We start from the raw sequence: 11,574 nt of genomic DNA, 5'->3' as shown, positions 1-11,574 counted from the left end.
AGTTCACTGAAAAGAAAAGTTTTTGTGCTAATATTGTTTGACTGATATTTCATGCCTATATCTTGTACTCTGAGTAACTACTTTGAAAATAACAATATAATGTATTAATTATTTTTGCTGTCCTATTATCTTGTTTTGAAATTGTTGTATTTTTTTCTCTCTAAAATAAAAAAAAAATTTATTTTTCTTTACTTCATGCTAGTGCTGTCAATCATACTGATTTTCAGGTATTGAACCAACCCTGCACTACTGAACTAAGTGGCACTTGGGCAAGATGCACTATCCATTTCATACTAATGAAGTGGAGCACAGAGAATGCTTTCCTTCATCACAGGGGGTTTAGCAATCAGTAAGACAGCCTTAGACTCCCCTCACTGACAATCTTTTGTCCATTGTGTTAACATGTGTCTCAGTTACTTTTCACTCACTGCTGGGACGAAATACCCAACACCCAAAATTAAGAAAGAAAAGGTTTATTTAGCTCACAGTTTGTGGAGGTTTCAGTCCACACTCAGCTGGCTCCAAGGCAGAGTAGCACATGGAAGAGGGCAGCCATTCATGGCAGTAGAAAACAGCAAAACAGTAAGAGCAAATGGGAGCAGTTACAGCAACGAAATGGCCACAGAGAGCAAGTCTGTCTCCTTTATGTTGCATTCAGGCTGTCTGCCTCAGGCTGGGTATAGCACTTACACCCATAACTCCAGCAGCACTGGATCATGAATTAATCACAAACTGTAGAAGTCTGCCCCATAACTGCAAGAGGCTTTCGGAGGACACCGAGACACAAACCATAATAACGTGTAAATATCTGGTGACAATAACAGCCTGATAAGATAATGATCTTTCTTATTCTGATATGCAGAACTGCAAGGCACCTGTGACTAGGCAGTTAGGCTCAGACGTGAATTATACAGCCCACCTATTGTGACGGAAGATGCTTACCAGTCTGCAAATGCCTATTAACTGCCTAAAAATAACACACCTGAAATTAGATTTCACATGAGACAGTCTTTGTAACAAGTCTTCTACTTTCTCCTCTGAAACACTTTTGGGATAAAGTTACTTTCATTGTCTCAATACCTTGTGTTTTAACTTACTTGGCCTAATGTTAACTTGCTATGTCTTATTACATGGGTGTGCTGCTAGGGAACCCTTCTTGATGCAGGCCATCTTCCTCAGTCATGATGAAGGCTGCCCAAGCACACACACTACTGGCACAAACCACTAAGATTTGGTTGAACTAATAAGCTCTCACATTTAGTATGTTGCTCCTACATGGAGCCAGGAAGTTTCTTTCTCTGCCATCGGGGTAACCCGACTGGAATGATTAAAAACACCATTTGGGTTAGGAATTTAGCAGATGATACTGTTGAACTTTAACCCGGGTCCATACAAGTGGTACCTCTGTGTGTGCTGGTATGCATGAAGTTGAGCTGGGAAGTTCAAAGTCTGTCCGAACTGATGGTCAGGAAAGAAGAAAAACAGAAGCTGTGTCTTTCTCAAGGCCAAGTGCTCGTGGGATATGAGTGCAGCTCAAATGTGAGCTTAAGACAAGTGATCCTAAGTCACTGAGCAATTATTCAGGGCTGTACTCCTACCGGTACGAAGGCTGTGCCAAATGCAAATATAAAAGTGTGCACTAGAGATCCTTACCACCAGACTGTATTTGTGGTATGCAATGCCTTTGCATGGTCCAGAATATGATTGCTGTGGGGTAAAGCCCAGAGCCAGCGTACCGAGTGGCAGGTGCTAGGCTGGAGGAACAATCATGGTGACGACAGGCAAGCTTATAGGCAATGCAGGTGGCCACAGAGCACAACTTCAACTCAGAGGAGCAGAACACCTGGCGCTTGGAGTGACTGAGATGGCAGGAGGTAGCGGCACTGCTGCAGGGCCAGTGGCAAGAGGTGTTTATGATATGGAACATAAGCCCCAGGCTTGGAGACTGTGTTCTCAGTGTTTCTGAGATCTCACACATCTCCCACTATATCACCAACACAGTGGCACACATCCACCTGGGCCCATCAGGCACAGCCTCCACACAGTGAGCTCATCCAGCTACCAAGTAAGAGATTAAGAGTTTCAAAGGGCCGGGGAGATGGCTCAGTGGAATAAGCACTTCCCTGGCAAGCACAAGGGCCTGAGTTCAATCCCAGGTTCTGAAAAAAAAAAAAAAAAAAAAAAAAAGTTTCATTCATTGCCTGCTTTACTGGAATTCAACAAAATACACTATTTGCACACCATAATACTGATAGAAACCAGTTTCCAAATCTAGAAAAGTAGGGAAGCAGATTCTCAGGCATGAGGAGAGTTCTGTGACCCTAATGGTAATGATGAAGAAGATCTTCTCTTTAAGAAAGACGCCCTGAGAATCTGGGATAGCAGTGATGGAATGCAGAGTTTCACAGGGGATGATTCCAGTCTCTCTGTGGGAGTTGAATACCTGCCTCTGCCTCAGTAACAGCTTTGACTGGTGGTCCAGGCCCTGGTAAAGATTACGAAATGTGAATGATTAGTGGGACAACGATTCCAATGCCAAAACAGGGTCACATATAAAAATTAACTGACCATGTATATTAAGGCCTTTTTTGAAACTCTTAGACTGAACTGAGGCCTTTTCTGGTTTTATTTACCACATTTATGGTATGAAAAACCCTCTTCTATCACTATTCTAATAGTGATAGCTGTGTTCTTGCAGCTGTTCTCACTATTGCACACAATGGTCAGCCACAGGTGCCACCTGCCTCTTTTAAACTTGTTTATGGTGCTAACCTATAGCCCAAGGTTCCCTCTCTAGACCAGAGAAAGGCCTGGATGTTGTTGGAAAAATTCAATCATAGCTTGCTGCAGTTTCTACAGTTCCCCTTGCCCCCACAGAATTCTGGAAAGCCAACTTAGTATTATTAATGAAGAATATTATAATAATGAGAATTAATGTTGCAGGCACCTGAATTACATAGAAATATTATAGGCAGTCATGCACAGCTAGGCCCTCAGGAGCCAATGCATAAAACAAGATACCCTGCAACTGGGAGAGAAACTTCAGCTGTGGGCCAAGCTGCAAGACAAAAGATAAAACAAATGTACCCACACCCATGTACCTCCCTAAGGACAAACATCAGAGATTGATATTCTAAATAGGTCTGTATCACCTTGAGAAAGCCAGAATCACTAATTCAACCCCCTCCAGGAAAAAACCCTGTTGTATATTCATGCCTCACTTACTAAGAGACTCTTTTCCCCATTTGTTTCAAATTTAATCTATTATACCTGAGAAATTATACTTGTAATCCTATAGGTTGACCATACTTTTGTTCCGCCTCATGCCCACCTTTCCAGTTCCCATGTCTCCCACCTTGAATCCACCTCATGACATGGTTTTGCTGTGTAAAAATAAAAATCCCTAGAAAAGGCAGGTCTCTTGGTAACCCACTTGGGTCCCTTTCTGTCTCTTAACAGAAGCATTCTTTCCCCATTAAATATATTCTACTCTTAACCTCCATTGTTCCTAAAATTGATTCTTTGATTTTAGAGAACATAAACTCATCCCAGCTATCTAGCAGGTTGGGAGTTTCTTTTCCCTATGTCATTAGCATACATACACAACCAATAAAAATACTTGTAATACTGGCACTATTAACAACAACCAATAATGTGACAGTGTGCAGAACTGTGATTCTTCCAAGTCCACTGAAAGAATCTCTATAAACATTTGCCTGCAGGGACTAAACATTGTTCAAAATGTGGCGAGAACAAGGAGCTGACTACCAAAACTCCAAGAACTGGACTGTACCCAGTGAAAGAACGCTCCATCAGAAAAACCAGCAAACTCCTCTAACTAAAAGGAAAAGTGACCTTCAGCCTTTGAGCCCCCTTTGTTTTCTGTTTTATTTGACTGCTCTGAGGAAGGATAATGCTTTAGTCCAGATTTACAATTGGGCCCAGTTTTGACTGATGCCAAAACCTATGTTCCTTCAAAATCTGCTCCCTACTAAACAAGATGACTAAAATAGGGTTATCTATTATACAACTGATTTCTCTGAGAGCCAAGAGATGCTTTCTAAATGTTTATGCACTATGATAAATTTTGGTGTTTTATATTTTGATTAAGTTTGGAAATTAGATGGAAGTATTTGCTAGTTATCACCATCTGACTAGGAACCGACAGGAACGGTAAGAAAAAAAAGTTAGGTTGGAGAATGTTGAAATGCAAGTGAATAAATATGTAGTAATGTTCCAGAATTTCAAGGAAATCCACATGTCCTCCTTTGGAGTATTAGACCCCCTTTGGTTTTAGCTAGCAGGACCATCTGGGATATGATTTCTTGATCTGACTAACTGTGCTCAGGTTGTAAATTACTTTATCAAAATGATCTCATACTGCCTGTGCTACATTACTAAATACACATCAAATCTACCCTAGACTGTAAGTGGAGAAAGCTGCCACCAAATAGCTATTAGTATTTAAGTCCTATCAGGTAAGGTGGTTCCATTCCATTTACCCTTGCCAAGTCCCTATTCAGCAGGAAATAGATCTGAGAGGGTGACCTGAATCCCACAGAATGTGGAATGGGAATGAGCTGACGGAGAGAAACTAAAGTGGAGCATTAAAGTTGTTTTCCTTAGTAACTGGAAGTCTGTATGCAATTAACTGAGCCGCAGGATGTTTTTGTTCATTACTGGAATTTGGCCATCAGCAAGAGGGGCAGCAAGAGGGACAGGTACTTCCACCTCCTTGTTTATTCTTGCTACCTAAACAGCCACAGGAATACCATAAGGCAATAATGATCTTTGTCTCTGAGATGCACAGAACTGAAATCATGTCATGCCTCGGAGGAAGGTTCAGATGTGAATCATCCAACCTGTGGGAAGATGCCCACTAATCTGAAAATATTATCAACTGCCTATAAAACCACTGTAAATCACCTTTCAGAAGAGATGGACTTTGTGACAAGGATCCATTATCTTTTCCTCTACTCAATTCTGAAAAAAAAAACAAAAATCATCTTCCATGTTTCTCTACCTAATCGTCCTGTGCTAGGATGAGTAGACTTACACAACATAACTGTTTTTTACTTACTAATAATATATTGAAACAATATTTTTGGCATCAGAATAATAATGGTTATTATACCCTAAAACAAGCTCACATTCTCTCCTTCTGTTTTCTAAAGAATTTGTGTATGACCAGTATTAAAGGTGAGTAGAATTCCCTTGTCAGGTCATAGATGCTCAGCACTTTCTTTGTGGAAGAGTTTTTAATTACCAGTTCAAATTCTTAATAAAGCCTTACTCAGGGGCTGGGGAGATGGCTCAGTGGAATATGTGCTTGCCAGAAGCGCAAGGGCCTGAGTTCAATCCCCGGTTCCACAAAAAAAATAAAATAAAGTCTTCCTCAGGTTATCCATTCATTTCTCCTTAGGTGCAGTTTGACGGCTTGTGTTTTGATGGATTTTGTCCATTTATCTAAGTTCAGAAATGTATGAACATTAAATGATTTATAATAGTCCATCATTGTCCTTTTAATCTGTAGCATCTGTAGTGATTCACCCACTTACTTTTCTGGTAAGAAATATTTTTGCCTTTCTCTTTTATCTCTTTTTCTACCATTTTCACATTTTATCTCTTTTTTCTACCATTTTTGTTGTTGTTTTCTATTTAATCAATTTTGTTGTCATTCCTTTCTTCTTCTTGTTCTGGATTTACTTTGCTGTTTAGCTGTGATTTTTTTTTCTCCATTGCTACAGATTAAACCTTGGACCTTGGGCATGCTAGGCAAGCTCTATACCACTGAACTATGCCACCAACCAGCTCAGTTTCTGAATTCTTCAGTAGAAAGTTTAGAACTATTATTTCAACAATTTTGTTCCCAGGGCCAGCAAGATAGCTTAGCAGACTAACAACCTCCTTAATGGGGTTCGATCCCCAGCACCATTAGCCTCGCCAGCCCTGGCCCTGGGTGCACTGAGCCGGCCACTGAGACCAGGCATGGTGGTGCGTGCCTGTAATCCCAGCACTAGGGAGGCTGAAAACAGGAGGATCACTATGAGTCTGAGCTGCATAGTGAGACCCTGTACCAAATACATTTTAAAAAAAAGAAAATTTTGTTTTCAAGAATAAGTTAAATTTAACAGTATAAATTTTCCCTTAAGTAATGCTTTGTTTCCCAACGGCTCTGAAATATTGTTTTAATTTTCATTCAATTCAAAATGGCTTCTGATTTCCTTTAAGATTTATTCTTTGATGCACGGGTTTTCAGAACATGATCACTGATTTTTAAATATCTGGGAATTTTCCAGATACTAGACATTGATTTCCAGCTTAATTCCATGGTCAAAGATTATAAATATGTATAAGAAAGTATGGAAACCAAACTCAATTTTCCTATGGTCAATGAGTACAATGAATGTCCAAGGTCAAACTGAGACAAGACTGAGATAAAAGTCTTTTGGCTTAGGGATAGTACTCTCACTACCTTGTGTTTTCTCTCAACACCATCTCAAAAGCCCACAGCCTTGTTATTCTTGCCCTAGCCTTCAAAAAAAAAGAGGAAGATTCCACATGCTATAATGTTACAGAAATTAAATGACTAAGGGTGAAAGGCACACAATCTTACCATGTAATTGTTGACTTATTGACTCATTTGACTGTGCACAACTCTGTAAAACAAGCAAGACAGGTGATACCATTTTGCACATGAGGAAAGGTGAGGCTCAGAGGAATGACTTGCCCTACTAGTCTGATAGTCTCATTCCTTTTCAATTATTCCCTCACTAAAATCCATAAATAATTCAGAGAACTCATTTTAGCCACAGATGGTACGATTAAGTTCAGAGTAAATTACAGTAAAACTGACAAGCTTTAAAGGTTTTAAAACCTTGATTTATTATAACTATTCACTACTAACGAGATTCTGGTTATTAGTTTGGTTTGGTTGGAGACAGGGTCCTGCCATATTGTATAGGCCAGGCTACCCTCACACTCACTGTGATACGCCTGCCTCAGCCTCCTGAGTAGCATGCACCACCACAACCAGGTAAAGGTCTCAGCTCAGTAAGTCAAGTTAGATAGTCAGATGTATTTTTCAGACACCAAATAATTTAATATGAAATGTATCAAGTCACATTTTTCTTTCAAAGTCCTGAACTGCTGATTAGAATCAAAACTCTAAAGTACCGTCTGATGCTCTTAATATATACAAAAATTTAATATTAAATATTAAGATATGCTATCCTGTTTCCAGTTAAATTTCTAGACTACAATGTTACAGAAATTAAATGACTAAGGGTGAAAGGCACAGAATCTTACCATGTAATTGTTGACTTATTGGTTGCAGGGACTTCCCTCAGGCAGCATCACCACTTTGGCTTAGATATCAGTTTTAACAGCAATCAAAATTAAAACTAAAAAGAAAAAATAAAAACAAAATTATGAGTAGGCAAAATGCTTTCAAGTCTTCAACAAAGTCTTAAATTCAAATTTCACATTTTAACATTTTAACCAAGGGAGTTCCAATCCCAGAACTAGTTCTTTTTTAATTAGTTTAAGCGAGAAGCTAATACGGTATGTGGATTCCTGTGTAATTCCAACTCCCTCTCCTGGAATAAACTCTGAAATTAAGAATTCATAGTTAATAACAGCCCAAGGGCAGAAAACAAGTCAAATGTATTACAGGTATACTCAATTGAACTGCTCAATTCATATATTCAACAACATATGCATTTTAAGCTTTGTTACTATTCACAAATGAATTAAACAGTTATCATTCACATAAGAATTATACATGGCGAGGGCCTTTATATTAATTTTTCTAACAATATTTAAATTTAATTTTTAAAAACTTGGTGATGTTATAAGTATTTCAATGACACATGGGGAGAAAGAGGACTAAAGATTTTAAGCCTACTGACTAGATCCATAAACACTCTATAAAGTGTTTCCAGGTCACTGGGTATTAGCAGCCAGGCAACAGGGCAATCCAACAAATAGTGGTTGCCAATGTGCTAGAACGCTGCAAGAACTCTGAGCTAATAAAAAAAGTTTCTTATAGTTATGATTTATTTGCGAAGATTACATACAGGAGAAATTTACTCAATAGACGCTTGTTCATTCAGCAGAACTTTACCAAGCATGCTGTGTAGGCAGCCTCTCTTCAAATACTGAATACACAAAAATGACTTCTTATTTGGGTGACAAGTACTTGTAATTTGAATACGAAAAGGTAGATGCAAGAACAAAGTAGTCCAAAAGCAGGTTGGAGTATGCCAAATAGATTCGGAGAAATCAAGAAGAGAAATGAGGCTTGGGAAAGGCAGTTTTCGTATGGAAGAAAAGCAACTCTGAGTCTATCACAAAGAATGACCTCAACATGCATAATAATAGATTTTGAGAACAACAGTAAGACTGCCAGGATTCTTTTCAAAATATGAGGGGAAAAAAACTCAATCATTCAGTGCTACTCTGTTTTATACATGTCCTATTTTGCTTACTTAAAATCAAAAGCAGCTTTCTTCCTGAGAAGCAACTGTACAACACACTCTTAATTATGTGGCACAAAAGAAGTGAGCTTTTTCTAAGTAATTAGCATAAGTCACCTTACTTAAAATTATCCCTTAGTTTTAGATTACTCAGATCTCATTTTACCTCCACCAAATCAGATTATTTGACTTGATGCTGAGTAACCACACTATAAACACCTCCCTAGAGACAGTTATATCCAGCTTACTGTGGTTGCAATCGCGCCCAGGGATAAGGAAAGTTTCCAACATTGTATGTGTTTTCTGGACAATCATTTATCTTTAGGAATTTTCCTATCTATGTGAAAGGTTACAGAATCATTACTTCTGTGATAAGTTATTATCTGGTCAATACTTTAGTGAAAACCAATCACAGTGCTCTCATCTCACAATTAATTTACTCTTCAGAAGTAGTTGAAGGATTTGAAGATCAGGTGAATTATCCAGGACAACACTACTAGGAAAAAGAAGTGTTAGGATGAATCTGTCTGTCTATGGAATCACTCTCCTTAAGAGTATCAGGTTGTGTCTTTTTGGACATACACACACACATTTTTATTTCCTACTGAGGTGGTAACATTTCTAATGTAAGTCAAGAACCATAAAGGTCTCAAGGAATTAACCTGCGTCATCTTGTAGTGGAAGCACATCTTCAATTCCTTTGAAGCTAGAGGTTAAGGCTGTAAGTGCAAAACACAGTACATCTACTAAGAGGTGCACTACTGGCAGCTCAGGGCTGCACATTTCCTATATGGAAAGCCATCATTTGGATTCTATTCAAATGCATGTTAAGCTCTGACTAGTAATGACAGCAACCCCTATGGCCAATTATCATGAGCCTCCTACAGGCTTGCAAAAGGCAATTTCCATATGGAACAAAAGCAACTCTGAGTCTCCCAGAAAGAATTACCTCAGGGACAGCCAAATAGCTCAGCAGATTAAAGGCACAGGGGCCACAGGTTTGATTCCTGGGCCTGCTGTGCCGGCCCCGCCCCCCGGGAGCACACTGAGAAGGTAACTGATGACCACACCTATAATCCCAGCACTTAGGAGGCTGCAAACAGGACAATCACTACAAATCCAATCTAGTCGTGAGACCCTGAACACCCTGTAGACCCTTCCCTAAAGTACAGGAAAAATAATAAAAAGAATTACCTCAACATGCATAACTTTAATACAGGGTGTTATGGTTTGTGTCTAGTTGTCCCCCCAAAGCCTCATGCAGTCATGGGGTGAGGACTTCTAGAGTTTGTGTTAACTCATGATCCACTGGGATTATGTGTGATCCAAGGCTGGGATTATGGGTCTTAGTACTGCTGGGATTACCCATAGGTGGGTAAATACTGGGAAGTACCCATAGGTGTGAGTACTTCCCCTACCCTGGGGCAGGTAATTTGCATTATAGTGTAAGGTGGGAAGAGAAGCTAACTGCTTGAGCTGCTGCTACCCCTCCCTTGGGCTCTTGCTCTTTGCCACGGCCATGAAAGGTTGCTTTCTGCTCTGTGCTGCTCTGCGTTGGACCCAGATGAGTATGGACTGAAACCTTCAGTAACTGTGAGCTAAATAAACCTTTCCTTCCTTCATTTTGAGCGTCGGGTATTTGTCCCAGCAATGAGAGAAGAGTAACTAAGACACAGGGACACTGCTACCAGGAAGGCCCACCTCTCTCTTAGTTCCAGGTACCCAAATTGTTTCTAGCCCTCAATATGGAGCCTATTAAAACCACATTCATCCACCTGTGCCTCTATCTTCTCAATAAACACATTTTCATTATGGATAAGGCAGCATTTATGTGCCTACTCTTAAAGGACCAAAGCCCCACTTCTAACTGCAAGCACCTTTTACCCCTCCAGGAGAAAAAGCATTAGTAAAAAAATAAGGTAGTATTCCATATAACCAGGACTCTTAAGAGAGGTGTACACAGGATGTAAGTGGAGTAGAGAAGGACTGCCGGTGGGGAAGGCTGCACAGAAGCATAAACTGCATTTCAGCCTTAATTCAGGAGATCTACATTAAAACAAAGAATATTTTTAAAGATAAATCTTTTCTCAGAGTATATACCTTTTACTTCCTTGATTAGATTGATTCTTAAGTATTTCATTATTTCAAATGCTATTATGAATGGTGTGGTTTCCATAACTTTCTCCCAATAACTTTGTTGTTTGTATACAAGAATGATATTGATATTTAACTACTGACTTTGTATCTAGCCACGCAACTGTATTTGGTTATTAAATCTAGAAGTCTTTTGGGAGAGTTTTTGGAGTCTTCTATGTAGAATATCATGTCATCTGCAACTAATGATAATTTCACTTCTTCCTTTACTATCTTTATTCCTTTTATTTCTCTCTTGTCTAACTGCTCTGGCTAGTATTTCCAGAACTATGCTGAAAAGAAGTGGTGATAGTGGACATCTTTGTCTTGTTCCTAATTTTAGAGTAGAAGCATTAAGTTTTTTTCCATTTAGTATGTTGGCCTTTGGTTTGTCATAGATGGCTTTTGTCAGATTAAAGTGAAGACCATATATTACCATTTTCTATGTGGTTTTCATCATGAATGGGTGCTACACTTTATCAATGCATCTACTGAAATGATCATGTGATTTTTGTCTCTGATAATGGTGTGTTACATGTATTCATTTGTGTATGTTGAACCAATCCTGCATTCTCAGGATAAATCCCATCTGGTCATGGTTTATAATCTTCTTGATGATTTGTTGAATTTTGTCTGCTAGTATCTTATTGAGAATTTTTGGATCTCTATTCATTAGGGAAATTGGCCTGTAGTTCTCTTTCTTGGTTGTGTCTTTCTCTGGTTTTAGAATCAGGGTAATACTTGCCGCCTCTAGGAATGAGTTAGCATCATTTTCCTTTCGATTTTATTAAAGAGTTTGAAGAGAACTGGCATTAAATCTTCTCTAAATTTCTTGTAGAATTCACAAAACATCAGGACCTAGATTTTTCTTTGTTGGTAAGTTTTTAATTATATTTTCAATTTCATGAACTGATATTGTTATTGAAAATTCTAATATCTTCTTGATTCATCTTTGGTAATCATC

At 38.9% G+C, this 11,574-nt stretch overlaps 1 protein-coding gene across 3 annotated transcripts in view; it reads right to left on the bottom strand.

Moving 5' to 3' along the window:
• Nucleotides 1–11,574, bottom strand: part of Wasf3 (WAS protein family member 3) — a 140,930-nt gene that overhangs the window by 74,989 nt on the left and 54,367 nt on the right. For 2 of the 3 annotated variants that reach the window (XM_023715105.1, XM_012514725.2), the window contains exon 2: nucleotides 7,309–7,403. The gene's annotated coding sequence lies outside the window, so the exon portion shown is untranslated. Of the gene's footprint in view, nucleotides 1–6,616; nucleotides 6,638–7,308; nucleotides 7,404–11,574 lie in introns of those variants that run through there. The other variant, XM_004631043.2, reaches the window with a different exon arrangement.

The sequence above is a fragment of the Octodon degus genome, unplaced genomic scaffold (assembly GCF_000260255.1).
Source record: "Octodon degus isolate 3935 unplaced genomic scaffold, OctDeg1.0 scaffold00038, whole genome shotgun sequence".
NCBI lineage: Eukaryota > Metazoa > Chordata > Mammalia > Rodentia > Octodontidae > Octodon > Octodon degus.
Note: the sequence above shows the minus strand (reverse complement) of the source record. Positions and strands in the feature narration are given on the sequence as shown.